Source organism: Rhinolophus ferrumequinum, chromosome 9 (genome assembly GCF_004115265.2).
Source record: "Rhinolophus ferrumequinum isolate MPI-CBG mRhiFer1 chromosome 9, mRhiFer1_v1.p, whole genome shotgun sequence".
Lineage (NCBI taxonomy): Eukaryota > Metazoa > Chordata > Mammalia > Chiroptera > Rhinolophidae > Rhinolophus > Rhinolophus ferrumequinum.
In genome coordinates this window covers 82,077,782-82,093,408 of record NC_046292.1, presented here as the reverse complement: position 1 = coordinate 82,093,408, position 15,627 = coordinate 82,077,782, and the positions used below count along the sequence as shown (strand labels likewise).

At 34.4% G+C, this 15,627-nt stretch overlaps 1 protein-coding gene across 1 annotated transcript in view; it reads left to right on the top strand.

Annotated features, from left to right (window-relative positions):
• Positions 1–15,627, top strand: part of HIVEP1 (HIVEP zinc finger 1) — a 130,428-nt gene that overhangs the window by 68,421 nt on the left and 46,380 nt on the right.

Below are 15,627 nucleotides of genomic sequence, written 5' to 3'. Positions count from 1 at the left end.
TCAATTGGCTGTGAAAATTTGTTGCTAAATGAGAAGAATGAAATTGCAGTGTACCGTGTAAAATATCATACCATTTGTTGGTTCAGTCAGAAGCATACATGCGTGCATGTGCGCGCGCACACACACGCTTGTATGGGATTGGTTAAAGTTTGAAAGGATTTAAATACAAATACCTTTACAATGGTGGGAGAAAGGGCAAAGGAAGATGATAAACTTTTATTTGTATGTCCTTGTTTCCTTTCATTCGTTACATGGGTATAAGTTTGTATAAAAATAAGAATTGTAACGGCAAAACTTGGTTTTCATCACAGAAAGCATACTGATTTTTTTTACGTAATATAAAAAATACATTCAATGTAGAACAGTCTGTGGGGAGGGGAAGACAGTGAGGTGGATCATGTTCCAACACTGTGTTAAATGAGTAAAATTGATTTAAAGGATATAAAGTTCCCTATGGCATTTATATTTCATGATTTATTATTTCTTTGGCCTTGTTACATCTTCTAATTACAGTGGAATATTTTGGCAGAGCAAATTAGCCATGTAGGATTCCAGTTGAGTGTCTTTTTTTTTTTTTTTTTTAAATATGTTTTTAATCTAGTTAGATTCTTAACTAGGTACCTTTAGTGAAAATAATTTCTGGCTGTCCAGGTCCCACCCCAGCCTGTGAAACTTCCAGTGCTTGGGGTTGGTCTGATAGTTATGCTGTGACATGCAACACCTTAAAGAATTGTCCTCCTCCTCCTTTTTCCTCTCCTTCACCCCATTTTTCCATGGAATCCCTGGAAGGTCCATATCATATGTGACCTTTTCATGACATTCTTGCAGAAAAGCAAGTCTAGAAAGAGCAGAGAAGTCACTATAGCTGTGCTGTCCGTTTGAAAGGTCGTCTAAAGACCCCTTGCCCACGTCACTGTAGGCATAAAGCATTCAAGACACTCACGCTGTAAGAGACCTCCTTAGGATTAAACTTCATTTTTAAAAAATTTTTTATTAAATTTATTGGATAACATTAGTTAGTAAAATTATATAGGTTTCAGGTGTACAATTCTGTAATACATCATCTATAAATTACATTGTGTGCTCACCACCCAGAGTCAGTTCTCTTTCTGTCACCATGTATTTGATCCCCCTTACCCTCATCTCCCACCCCCCTACCCCCTTATCCTCTAGTAACCACTAAACTGTTGTCTGTGTCTGAGTTTTTATGTGTTTGTCTTGTTCGTTTTGTTGCTTTCAGTTTTCTGTCCCACATATGAGTGAAATCATTATGGTTCTCGACTTTTTCTGCTTGACTTATTTCACTTAGCATGATAATCTCACAATAAAGTTCATTTTTTATGGTCAGCTTTTTTCACATCTAGTAACGGTTTAAACCTGCTTCAACTAGCAAAATAAATGTGTGCTTGTTTTCTTTTTTCTTCTTTCTTACCCCTGTGGCCAAGAATTTTAAGAACAGTGAACTAAATGGCTTATAGGAAACAGGAAAGGGAACAAGGGTTCTAGAAAAAGAAAAGGGATAATGAGGTTTCGAATAATCTAGTGGGCTGCATTTGGCAGGCTATACTTACTGAAGACCTAGGATGAATACCAAATGAGCATTGTTCTGTGCACTTCACTACCTAGCATTACTGCTTGGCTTTCCTTTTTCCATAAACATTCTGGGCAAATTAACAATAAAATAGTTTTCCTCTCAAATATAACTAAGGAGTAATATCAGTTTGTCTTTAACAACATGAGATAAAATCTTTGAGAAATAAAGCTGTTAAGATTTCTCAAATCTTTGCTTGCTGAGATGTCTATTTTATTAAAGTTCATTTCTTCCTTTGAAGAATCTACTTTAAAATCTAGAATTATTTATTGTTTTTACTGATTAAGGTGAGTCATCACATTTTTACTGTTTTTCCAACATGCTTTTGTTTTATTTGCCCCCCACAAGTTTGACTTTTTTTCTACATCTGGCTTTTAGTCTACAATGCTCACTGTTCTAATTCTTTGTCTCCATTGTAGATATGGTGGTCTGTGGTCGTTGACTTACTTAAGGTTTTTTTCTCACCTCTCCTTTTTTAACTATTAGAGCAAGTAACTAATTTATCTCCAGAAACATTTAACATGATGGTAAGCTGTTGAAACAAAACGAACAAACAAACATAAAAGACCTTGTTCATTGATAGATTAAAAAAATATCTTTCCTGTTTAACAACATTTTAAGGAAGGTTAATCTGTGTAATATGGTGTCATAGAAACTGACATTCGTCCATTACATACCAATAGCATATAGAAGTGCACTAAATTATGTGAAAACATTTTATTCTTTCTCACTGCTTATGAATGAAAATCAGATGACTTTAATTTTATTTATTCTGATTTTAATCAATTTCAGGAGAAAGATAGAATACATTCATACAATTCTCCATAATATCGTTATATTCTTCCTTACAGTTCTATTTACTTGTTCTGCAGATTGTGCTTGACACTTTGTAAAATTATTGCACAGGATTTAAATAAAATAGTGAATGTCACAGATGAGGTCATGGAATATGTATAAAATAAAATGGGAAGAAATAAATAGATCAATTTATTAGGAGAGCTTTTATGTGCTATCTCTTAAATAAACTTTAATTTTAATACTTTGTTTAAAATTTTTGTCAAAATTTTTGTCAACATCGTTTCTAAGTTTCATGCATGTTGTTGCATGTAGCTATTTTCACTGCTGTAATAATGCTTCATTGAGTGAAATGATTTCTTTATTCTTTTGTTGATGAATTCAAGTTATTTCTACCTTTTTGCTGTCACAAACAATGCAGCCATGAATATTCTCATATCTTGGTCCACATGTGTGGACTATATAGGGAGTGTAGACTTCAGTTTCATAAGTTGATGCTGAATTGTTTTCAGAAAATTTTTATAGTAAAATAAGTCCGGGTCTTATATTAATTTTTGCTCCAAAAGACACATTAGAGCTGATTATCTGGCTAGGTCTTATTTTCAGGGAAACAGGGTAACAACCCTTTATCCATTTTATGTTTTAGTTTTTGGCTTAATTTTTCTTTTCTTTAAAATTAGTTAGTAAACAGTGGTTCTTGGTTTTAATGTTATCAACCTATTAATCTTTTTCTTTTATGATTAGTATTTTTTGGTTGGGATTTTTTGTTTGTTTGTTTGTCTTAAGAAAGTCTTTCTTATCACAAGGTCTTAACATATTTTTTATTCTGTTTTCTTCTAAAAAACTTTCACATTCTGATTAAAAATCCATCATGAGTTGATTGTTTTAAAAATATGGTGTGAGTTAGGGTTTCAGTGTTTTTCCCCCCAAATAGATAACCATTTTTCCCTGAAACATTTATTGATTGGATTCTCCTTTTTCTATTTCATATTAAATTTCTCTATAGGTATGGGTTTGTTTCTTAGCTCTCTATTGTGTTACATTTGTCCATGGGTTAATATAACAGTGTGTTAATTATTGTCATTTTATTGTCTTGATATACAGTAAGGCAAATTCTTAAAGTTATTCCTTTTCTGGAGTGTTTTGACTATTTCTGGTTTTTTGCGCATCCAGTTAAATTTTAGAACCAGCTTTTTAAAAAAATTCGAACTTTAAAATTGTGTTGACTTTGGGACAAAGTGACTATAGTTGTAATTTTCAGGCTTTCTTCCTACTCATATAGATAGTATATTTTTGATTACTTGTGTTTTCTTTCATGTCTTATATTTTTTTCTACATGGATCTTGTACTTACTGGATTTATTTATTGGGACTTTATTTGCTGGGTGTGTGTGTGTGGTTCTCTAGCTTTTGTTGGCAAATAGAAATGCAACATATTGTATATTCATCTTATATCCAGCCACCTGACTGAACTCATTCATTCTGTAAACAGTCATATCAGCTGGGAGTAATGAAAACTTTCTTTCTTCCTTTTTAAATAATTGTGTTTTTTACTTATTTCTTTGTTTTACCTAGTTGGTTCTAGTAAAATGCCAACAGCATGGTAATGTTGGCATCCTCGACTTGTTCTTGATTTTAAAAGGAATTCTTCTCTAATATTTCACCCTATTTGATGTCTTTTTATAGGGTGGAGTCAGTTTGTTTATTTTAATAGCTTAAGGAGGTTATCTTATATCTTCTAGTCTTGATTTGTTGAGATTGAAAAAAAACAACCCTTAAGGGGTTCTCTTAAAAATCAAATGCTCCTTCTTCATATATAGAGATGATCTTATGGTGTTTATTCTTTCATTCTAATGTTTAAACCTCACTTGCACTTTTTAAAATAATACCATTTTGTTCTTAATGTTTAATCTTTTTAAACACACTACTAGGTTTGATTTGTTAATATTTGTTGAATTCTGAATTCATGTCCAAAAGATATTGGCCTGTAATTTTATTTTCTTACAATTTTCCTTGCCTGATCAGTTTTAAGATTATACTAGTTCAGTAGAATGATCTACAGAACTGTATCTTCCTGCTTCCTGTAGAGGTGTTTGTTTAACATTGAAATTATAGTTTAATAGGCAAGTCTTAGAATATGTTTTGACTTTTGAGAGGAGTTGGGGGTAGATTTTTAAGTACAAAGTCAATGTATTTAATGATATGGAACTATTCAAGTTTTCTTTTTCCTCTTCAATCAGATACTAAGTTATATTTTTCTTCTTTATCCATTTTATTAATTATTCATGTTTATTGGTAAAAAGTCATTTCTAGTATTCTCTTATTCTGTTTATTGCTGCTGGAGCTATACCTGTGTCTCCATTTTCATTGTTAATATTGTTCATTTGTGCCTTTTCTCTCTGTCTTGATTAGGCTTGCAAGAGGTTTGTCTGTTTCACTCTCTGTTTATTACACCAACTTCTGATTTCCTTGATACTCTCTTGTTTCATCCTTTTCAGTTTTATTAAATTTTGCTCTTGTCTTTTTCCCTCTTTTCTTTGGGTTTATTGTGTTATCAAATTTCTTAAGTTGGAAACAGAGCTTAATTTTAAGGCTTTATACTTTCCTATTGGAATCACTTAATGCTGTTAATGTACATATTGCTTTAGTTGTATGACACATCTCTTCACTGGCTACTTTCATTAATTTCTATGCTGGTTTAGTTGCCCTTCTTGGTAGAAATTTTTTTCCCCCCGCACATGGTTGGGGATTTTGTTTTTATTAGTGAGTTTTTACTTAATTGCATTGTTATGTTAATTATTTTTGAAACCAGTTTGTATTTCTAAATTGATTTTCTCTTTTTCTGAATGCTTTGTAAAACAAAAAACACCAAAAAATCAAATTTTTAAAGAATCTTCTATGAAATTGTTCCTAGATTTTATGTTAGAAATTTAGAATTCAGCATTTTTCAGCTAAAGTCAGTATTTTACAAAGGTGAAAAAGCTTAAGTGGAAAAATGTTAAATAACCTTACCCCAGAGTGTGTAAACTGAAAGTGGCACAGGTCTTGGACCATGTTATTCTAATGTTATTCTGCATCGTACGTAACTGGATGAGAGCTGTGTTCTCGTAATAGTGGAATCTGCAGTAGTTAGTCCTGTTCTAAATTACTCTGATGAGATTATGATAGTATGCACCACCTTTTAAAAGTTCTGATGATTCAAGAAAAAATAGTTACGATTCAGACAATGGGTTTGGAGACTTTAGTTCAGCTTGCATTGGAATTTTTCACATTGTTCTGTCTCAAACGACTAAATCCTGAAATTGCTGCCATAATACTGGTAGTTTCCTTTCGGCAGCAGTGTTACTTTGACATCATATACTCCAGCCACCAGAAAGTTTTTATTTAAAACAAAATTTCTTCCAATCATCTATTTTACCATGTATTTGAGAGTATGAGTTCCTTTAGGTGGCATGATGGAAAAGTTGGGCTGATTTTTATTAAATTAAAATGAATAGTGTCAATACAATATCAAATTAGATAAAATGTTTTAAAATACTCTGGGAGAAAGTATGTGAAATAAAACAAAACCTGGCAGGCTTAGTTAAAATGTTATAAATTTGGAAGGACATTAACAATTTACAACATGAAAGCTCACATGGATACAGCCAGCGGAAGGGCTAGTGAGATGTCTGAACTATAGAGTATTTTTAAAGGAATATAGTTTTATTATTTTAGTATTGTAGTAATGCCAACTAGTTAAGTATATATTTTTGACAAGTCATTTTTCTTGAATTTAAAGATTCCTGGGAAAGAATGTATTAAAATGAGTGTGCTTAATGGGTGTTTATTTTAAATAAGAAAATGTTTATAAATTCTACTTTCTTAATTTTAAAATGCCCTAGAAAATTCATCGTGTCTTTCTTACAAAATTGTTCATTCTTTTATTCAATACATTTTTGTTATATATCAGCCATTTTTTTTTTAGACCTGACAGATAGCAAAAAAAAGTCTAAACCCTGAAGGAACCCATAAGCCTTAACTCAGATGTTGCCCGAATTATCATAAAATCTGAATTGGTAGAATCAAAATTCATGAGGTTTTCTGTAGACCGGCAGCAGTGCCTAAGAAATTTCCCTTGGGAAAACAGCAACAGATTTTCTATTTTTTAGAAAAGAAAGTCATCCCTTCTTTTAACATTACTTGGAATTTTAAATTTTAATACTCAGGTCATGCGAAGCAGTCTCTTAGTGTAATAGACAATGCTAATTGCTTGAATTACAGGAAAATTAGTATTGTTTTAATTATTTCTGCCATGTATATAAGTTACAGTTATTATATGTCAATCCTGTCAATATTTTGAGATTTAACAATACCAAATCCCAAAAGGTCATTGCCTTCCAGGTAGACTGCCAGCTTTATAAAAGATGATTTGCATGATAAGTAAACAAAACAGTTTTAGTACATTAACGTAAAATAAATATTCTTTAAATGTTCTGTCTTTGTGGTGTTTAAATGCAAAAAAGAAAAATACTTTGCTTTCTACAAAATATGAGAGGCAAAAATTCTTAGTATTTCCTAACAGTGCTATTTATTACTATCTATTGAGGAATCAATTATTGAATCAGAGATTTAAATAGCTAACAAGATTTTATTATAAGATTCATAGAAAGGCTTGCATCCTTTTGTACTTTTATAGAATATTCCACTGACTTCCAAATGCTATTGATTGGAAGATGCACAATGATATGCACCATTTAGGAAGGGAAAAAGTCACTGCCATTTAAGTCATGACACTGCTCTTATATTTGATTAGAAGGTGCATCATGATTTCAGGGAGATTGCAATGTTCAAAACACATTTTTTTGAGAGTCTAGAAAGTATGTATTATGTCCAGTGCTTCATTTTTTGATGAGAGAGATGAAATAGTTTCCAGATAATGATGTGTGGAATTGAGCTGCTTTGAGGACGTGTTCCTGAGGATTGGAAAACAAAGGAATGGATCTTATTCTGTTTGTTTACTTGGGGATTCATGGAAGAATGATCAGGAAAAAAACCCAGGTTATGTTCAACTTACTCTCTTTACTTCTTAGATAATTGACCTCATGCGTGCGTATGCCTCAGTATTCTCTATATAAATAATGTTGCAGGGTGAATTAAAAAGATACAGTGTATTGCTGTTGATTTATTTAGGCTTTTCTTCAGCTTTGCTGCTGTAGTCTGTGTGTAGAAAAAAAGAAAAAAGAAAGAAGAAGAGGCGAAAGAAAAAAGAGAGAGACAAGCTATTTATTGCCTACCTAGAGACTTGTTCTTTTGCATGTTTCTTCAGATCAGAGAAGGCAGTAGGCGTGTGGCATGAAACTGAGGAATATAATCCTAGGGAAGAAATAATAGAAGATAAAAGCAAGGGGAGGCAGAATAAATTGAAAACAGATAAACAGCTGGGAGAAATTCTAGAAAATAAACTTTAAAAATATTAAAAAGCAAACAGTTATGGAAATAACGTGCCATTTTGCCAAAATATGGTATTCTTTTATTATTGTTTCATTATTCAGAGAATGTTTTGTTGGACTTATGCTGTGTATAAGAAGAATAGCAAATTTAGAAGGATAACTTAGAATTTTGCCCTTATCACCAAGCATGGGATGTAAAGTATTTCAGTCAAGAAATGATTTGGAAGCAGCAAATGAGATTCTGTGGTTGAGTGAGGAAAGGCAAGAAGAGGGCTGAAGAACATTTAAATGAGAATAAATGTATGTAGTACCATTTATACATAGTCTGATGTTGAGTTAGTGGGAAAATAGATTTGACCAGATTGTGTAACAGATTGTATTGGGAGTGCAGCACACTGCACGGGAGTTGCAACCAGGGCTGTTGCTACTAGTGTGTGTATTCCCGGAGGCCCACCACCTAGCATGCAGTTAGCCAGTTAGAAACTGTTTAACAAAAGCCTCTGATGGCTTTCTGTGGCCTGAGATGTCGCCTCACTAAGCTCCTCCCCGCACCCTTTCTCCCCTGCCACACAGGTCTCCTCATGATTCTTCCAGTTCACTTTTGTCCACTGTCCTGTCCCAGCCTTTCATACAATTCCTAGTGTGTACAGTAGTCACCTGGAAAATTCTTATTGAATAGATGAAACTGGATAGGTGGGTGGGTGGGGGGAGAGGAGAGAGCTATGGATTCCTTTGCCTAGCAAGCAGGGCTTTTCAACAATATGTACCATTACTTTTATTTTTGAAATACTTTTAAATAGATTGTTTTTTTATTTCTCCTGTAGCCTAGATTACATATCTTAAGTAAATTGTTTCATTATATTATCAGTATAACTCAGTTGTATATATCTGCAGGGATATATACAAATCATTTATCATTGTCCCTGTAACAAAAAAATAAAAGCTTCATTCTTTAACCTTTAATAGAGACTATGGACAGCCACTACAAATGAATTCTTTCCTTTGATTTTTGTATACTTGCTAAGATTAAGACTACTCTTGGGGTAGTTTATAATATAGTATTTTTAGTTAATTTGGTGGGAAGTTGTGATGTTTTAAAGAACTGAGGAACTTTCTTAGAAAAATCACCAAGGTTTTTGGAATCTTTCTCATGAAAATGAAGCAAAAGGGTATAAATTTGAATGACCCTCACGGCAGAGAAATATAACTGTTATTTTGTAACATTATTTGAATAAAAGTCTGACTCAGTTTTCTACCAGGTGATCTTCTTAGACCTGCAGTATTCAGAATATTTAGTTTTATCAATGCTAACTATCTTATTAAGAATATCAGATTTTTATCTTTTGCTTCTTGAACACTGTATTTTTGTATAAACCATATTATATGACATTAGAACAAGTTATAAAAATAGAAAATGTACTTACTTCATAATACCTCATCTCAGTTGTCATCATTTTTAGCTTTCTTTTTTCCCTAACCTGACAAGAACATAGCCAAAGAGAACCTGTATTGAGGTACAAGGTTGTTCTTGCCACTTTCTGTGAGGTGTTTCTTAGAAGTCAGGCAGAAGTTTTTGTCTAAATGGTAAATAAGGATTAATTTAACAAGTGTTTTAAGTATGTACTTGCTCTTCTTAGTAGCATCTTTAAAAGACATAAGTTTTGTATAGTAATAATTATAACAATATGTATTGTTGGAGTGTAATATTTATAGATGTGGCATATATAACAATAATACTCAAAAAAATAAGGAAAAGAGAATAGAGCTATATAGGTGTAACATTTCCCTGTCTCACTAAAATTAAGTTGGTGTAAATCTGAAATAGATTCTGATAAATTAAAATGTAAGGTAAGCTGTAGAGTACTACAAAGGAAATAATTCAAAAAATAGTGAAAAAAAATCATTAATTAAAGAAACAATGAAAGACTCAGTAATCCCACTTCTGGGTGAGAAGAAACCTAGAACGCTACTTAAAGGGGATGTGTGCATCCGTATGTTCATTGCAGCATTGTTTACAATGGACAGGATGTGAGGGCATCCTGGGTGTCTTTCATTGTTTCTTGTTATAGCCTTTGTTTTAAAGTCTATTTTTTTCTGGTGTAAGTATTGCTACTTCAGATTTCTGTTTTTGTTTGTTTGTTTCCATTTTTGTGACATATCTTTTTCCACCCCTTTACTTTCAGCCTATGTGTATCTTTTGAACTGAAGTGAGTTTCTGGTAGGCAGCATATGTAAGGGCCTTATTTTCTTATCCATTCAGCTCCCCCTGTCTTTTGATTGGAGCATTTAAACCATTCACATTTAAAGTAATTGTTGATAGATGTGTAGTTGTTGCCATTTCATTATTCATATGTTTTATCTTTTTTTTTTTTTCGTCTTCAGTCTCTCTAACATTCCTTGTAATACTGGTTTGGTGATGATGAACTCTTTTTGCTTTTTCTTGTCTTGGAAGCTCTTTATCTGTCCTTCGATTCTAAATGATAGCTTTGCTGGGTAGAATAATCTTGTTTGCAGGTATTTCCTTTTATCACTTTGAATATTTCTTGCCAATTCTTTCTGGCCTGCAAAGTTTCTGTTGATAAATCAGCTGATAGCCTTATGAGAGCTTTCCTCTTGCTGCTTTTAATATTTTTTCTTTGTCTTTAATCTTTGGCATTTTCATTATGATGTGTCTTAGTGTGGGCCTCTTCGGTTCATCTGTTTGGGACTCTCTGTGCTTCCTGGACTTGTATGTCTATTTCTTTCACCAGGTTAGGGAAGTTTTCCGTCATTATTTCTTCAAATAATGAAGAGCTTAGTTCCTTGCTCTCTCTCTTCTCCTTCTGTTATCTCTATGATGCAAATGCTGGTATACTTGATGTTGTCCCAAAGGCCCCTTAAACTATTCTCAGTATTTTGGATTCTTTTTTTCTTTTCGCTATTCTGATTGGGTGTTTTCTGCTGCCTTCTAAATCACTCATTCGATTCTCTGCTTCATCTAATCTACTGTTGAGTCTCTCTAACATATTCTTCATTTCAGTTATTGTATTTTTCATTTCTCACTGGTTCTTTTTTATGTTTTCTATCTCCATTTTTATGTTTCATATCTCTTTTTTGAAGTTCTCACTGAGATCATGGAGCATCCTTATAACAAGTGTTTTGAACTCTGTGTCTGATAGGTTGCTTGTCTCCATTTTGTTTAGTTCTTTTTCTGGCGCTTTGTCCTGTCATTTGGGACTTGTTTCTTTGTCTCCCTATTTTGGCTACCTCCCCATCTTTATATATTAGATAGGGCAGCTGTGTCTCCTGGTTTTAGTAGAGTGGCATTATGGCATTATAGTAGACTGGCCCTGTGGGGCCCAGTAGCACAGCAGTTTCCCTGATGTGTCCCTTGTGTGGGTTGTGTGTGCCCTGCTTTGTAGTTGAGCCTTGGTTGCTGTTTGCATATCAGTGGGAGAGATTGACTCTTGGGCTGAATGGTTGTGAGGACTGACCATGACTACAGTAGAGGAGCTGTTGTGCAGGAGCTGACCCTGTGGAGCAGAATTCACTTCAGCAGGCCTCTGATGCCTGCCCAATCTGCCCGTTGAGTGTGTCATCCTTGGAGGCAGCTAGGTGGTGTTCCAGCTTGGTCAGAAGTTAGCCACTCAGTGTGCCAGCCAGGGTCCCTGCCACAGGCCACGTACAGCTGTAGCCCTACCTGGGGCCACCCCTCATGACCCATAAAGCAATCCAAAGATGGCTGCTGCCCACACTGGGCTTGGAGGTGCCTTGAGAGTCCAAGACATAATCTGAGGGTGGCTACCGCTAGTGATGGACTTGGGGCTGCTTAGCAAGAAGTACAGAACACACCAAGGCCAGATGCTACTTTTTGGGTTTTGTTAACCTTTGAGAGGTTTTAGGAAAGTCTGAAGCATGAGCCAAGTAGAGCCATTTGTATGGAAAAAAGAAACTGGAAGCGTCTTGGGTGTGCTGGAAAGTTGGGTGGGGCAGAGTTTCAGGGAATCACCAGGGCAGGCCGGACGAAAGGTGTTAGCCAGGTTGATGGAAACTCAGATCATGTGCACACTGGGTGGGTGGAGGGCTCCACAAAGGAATAATAATAACTTCTGCCAGTACTTCTGACTGGGAAAAAGCTCCCACTTCAGCCCTTGAGTTAAGCCAGACAACTTAGTTCCTCCCATTACATCCCTGGAGCTTTTGGAACTGCTGTCCCAGCCCTGGTGCTCAGAGCAAGTGACTCCATCAGCGAGTAAGTCTGTGCATGGGCCGTTTAAGAGGATTGCCCTGGGCTCTAGCTGCCCTCCATCTCACTCAGCTACAATCTCCACTGGGACTTCTCTCCCTGACAGTGGAACTTGGGGCTGGGATCCCATGCTCCTCCAGGGGTGACCTCTGCAGCCCAGATAGCCCTCCTGATTTTTAACGGTCACACACGGATGTGGGACCAGCTCATTCACCGTCTCTGCCCTTCGTATCAGTCTCTTGGTGGCTTTTTCTTTATGTCCTTAGTTGTAGGACTTCAGTTCATTTAGACTTCAGGCAATTCTTGATGATGGTTTTGTAGTTTAGTTGTAATTTTGATGTAGTCATGAGAAGAGGCAAGCACAGTGTTTACCTACTTAGCCATATTGACTGGAAGTCCACTTCAAATTTTTTTTGAATTTAATTTATTTCTGATTTTACTTTCCTATTTTCCTACAGTCTCATTATTTTTCTGAGATCATATATTGACTGTTCATCAAATTTTCTTTTATATATAAAATGTTCTAGAGTATTTATTTGCCTTTGATTAATTATACAATTATTTGAGTACTTATTAGATTCTGAACTATGTTATTTTCAGTTATTGTTAAATAAGCAGTTATTTGTTGAGTTCTTAATTTGCTAACTGATGTGCTTTTGTGTTGAGTATTTCATTATGTGTTTGTTTAAATGAGAATAATATCTGTGCATGATGAATTTAAAAGTACGAACTTTACATGACAGGGAGTAGGGGTCTCTTGCGTCATCTCTATATTCCAACCCCATAGTGTTTTAAAATTGTTTTTGAAACTTTATGTATGAAATTTTTATTTTAATAAAGGTTTTGTACAGTTGAAAACTTAGTGTATCTTTAATTTGCTCATTTTCTTTTTCTGTTAAAACCTATATTCTTTTTGTGTTTGTTGACTTTAGCTACATCATAGCCTGTAAACAGTGAATTCAGATTTCCTCCCCCACCCCATACTTATTTTTCTACTTCTAAATGTATTTGGTTACCTATTATGTTATAAAACTTTAATGTTGTATCATGCATTTTTAAACATTTAACTAAAATGATTTTTGGTCTTGCTTTGGATGAGAGTTGACTTCAAATTCCACTTATATTCCATTCTTGCTTTTCTTCTCAGGGCTATGGTTCTTGTTCAGGTTTGCTGCTGTATTATGATGGTTTTTTAGTGTGTTCCTCCATTAGGAATATTAACAAGGCTGTTGAACCTAATTTGATTGGTTATACTTAACTTATATTCCACTTAATGCTTCAAGAACCACTCTGATCTTCTGCTTGATAGGCATGGTGATGCTCTCAGAGGTTGTTGTCGTACAATATCCTGACTTCAATCTCTCAGGGCTCTTTATCGTACCATTTGTTCTTCCCTCTTTTATGGGAAGACTCACATGCTCTCATTACCATGTACTTGAATTCCATATGCTTTGTTATTTTTTATACAGTTGCTACTCATTTAGATTTATTCACATATTAATCACTTCTTTGGTCATCATTTCATCTTACAGCTCTAGTTTCCCATCTGGGATAATTTCATTTTACTTGAAGAATAGTCTTTTTCCATTAAAGCTGGTCTGTTGTGACAAATAATTTCAAGTATCATTTATTAAAAAGTATTTCTTTTTAGTCTTGAAAAGTATTTTGCTGAGTAAAGAAGTATAGAATAATAGCTTGGCAGTTTATTAAAAGTTCAGCACATTTTTGAAAAAGTGATATCTTGAGATATCGCTTGTAAATATAATTGCTCATATGAAGGTAATCTTTTTTTTATTATGAATATAGTTTTCTGTTATTTTATAATTTTCATATTTTCTCTGACTTTGGCAGTTTCATAGTGATGTGTATAAGTGATACTTCTCTGTTTATCTTGCTTGTGGTTTATATAGCACTCTTGAATTTGTAGATTGATGTGTTTAAGTATTTTTTTCCTTCTTTTCTTTCTTTATTTCATGTCCTCTTTCCTTTTTTTGTTATTCTTATTTATCCATTTTGGGTTCTCTAAACATTTTGGATCTATGGTTTATTAGATCCAAAATTCCTGGTTGTCATTTCTTCACATATTTCGACTACTCTGTTTTTCCTTCTCCTGAGATTCTAATTATACATTAGACTGTTTGATGTTGTCCTGTGGCTTTTGGATGCACTGTTCTTTTTTTTTAATGCTATTTTTCTTCTTTGTATTTCTGTTTAGTTAATATTTATTGGCCTATCTGTAAGTTTTGTCAAATGTACTAAGGAGTCTATCAAAGGCTTTTTTTATTTCTTTTTTTTTGTTCGTGTCTGTGTCATTTTATTTTTAAAAATCATATTTTTAGTTACAGTTGACATTCAATATTATTTTATTAGTTTCAGATGTATAGCATAGTGGTTAGACATTTATATAATTTATGCAGTGATCCCCCCAATTAGTCTAGTATTCACCTGGCACTATACATAGTATAGTAGTTGCAAAATTATTGGCTATATTCTCTATGCTGTACTTTACATCCCCGTGACTGTTTTGCAACAACGAATTTGTATTTCCTAATATAAATACCCTCACCTTTTTCACTTCTTCCCCCAACCTCCCTCCCCTCTGTCAACTCTCAGTTTGTTCTCTGTATCTGTGAGTCTGTTTCTGTTTTATTTATTTTGTTCTTTAGATTCCACATATAAGTGAGATCACATGGTATTTGTCTTTCTCAGTCTGACTTATTTCACTTAACATAATACTTTCTAGGTCTATCCGTATTCTCTCAAATGATAAGATTTCAAATCTTTTTTATGTCTAGAGGTAATATTTGAGTATTCTCTCAAATGATAAGATTTCACTCTTTTTTATGTCTAGGTAATATTCCTGGCAAAGGCTTTCTTTATCTCTGTTACTTTGTCTTTTATTTCTATCATTTTCATTCGACCCCCTCTTTCTGTTTAAATTCCCTTTTGTGAATGCATGCTTTCAACTCTTTCCTCTGGATTTTTTAACATGTTAATAACAGTTATTTTAAATTCCCTGAGAGTTCCAACATGTGGATCATCTTGGATTCTGGTCTTTTGATTGCTTTGTCTCTTAACAGTGGGTTGCTCCTTAATGTGTACACATGTGTGTGTGTTAAATTTTTATTGCATGTTGGATATTGTGTGTATAATAGTAGACACTGAGGTCAGTCGTTTTTAATGGCTACAGATGGGCACTGTTCATCTTCTGTCAGGTCATCAGGCAGGGAGTTGAGGCAGTCTATTCAGGAGGTGGGCTGGGTTTGGATTTTGTTACTGCTGTATTTATCTTCAGTGTATTTACCTCTCATTCTTCTGGTGGTGGCCTGCCATCCCCTTGTGCTTATAGTGGAGCTGGGGACCTGGAGGGTTTTTCTCAGTGCTCCATGCTCAGCTTTCGGCCACTGTGAGGGGTGGAAATCTCCACCTTCATGGCCCTCTCTTGGGAGCTCACTTGCTTCTTTCTCAGTGGTCGGCTGGTAGTGGGGGTGGGTGAGGATTGCTGGCCTCAGTCTTAGGTAGTTCCAGTGTTTCCTGCCCCTCACCCATGGTAGCAGACGTCTCATTTTACTGGTGTGTGATTGT